This window comes from Cynoglossus semilaevis, unplaced genomic scaffold (assembly GCF_000523025.1).
Source record: "Cynoglossus semilaevis isolate Cse_v1.0 unplaced genomic scaffold, Cse_v1.0 scaffold392, whole genome shotgun sequence".
In the NCBI taxonomy this organism is placed as follows: Eukaryota; Metazoa; Chordata; class Actinopteri; order Pleuronectiformes; family Cynoglossidae; genus Cynoglossus; species Cynoglossus semilaevis.
Genome location: NW_007585137.1, coordinates 29,742 through 30,120, shown reverse-complemented (window position 1 = coordinate 30,120; position 379 = coordinate 29,742).

Sequence of the window (379 nt, the reverse complement as noted above, 5' to 3'; positions counted from 1 at the left end):
ACCACAACAACAACAACAACGACCCCAACAACAACGACAAAAACAACAACAACGACAACAACAACAACCACGACGACGACGACCACAACAACAACAACAAACACGACAACCACAACAACAACAACAACAACAACCACAACAACAACAACAACAACAACAACAACAACAACAACAACAACAACAGGACTGATGACTGTTGGAGCTCGGTGTTGAAGGTTAACGTCTTTGCTTCATCACTGCTAAACTAGGAAAAATAAAAACGCGCCCGGTCCACACCCCGGTCCACGCCCGGGGTCACACCTGGGGTCACGCCCCGGGCCACGCCCCCTCTGATGTCATCCTGAAGCTGGGCTGATGGCTACAGGGCCTTGGTCGGTCT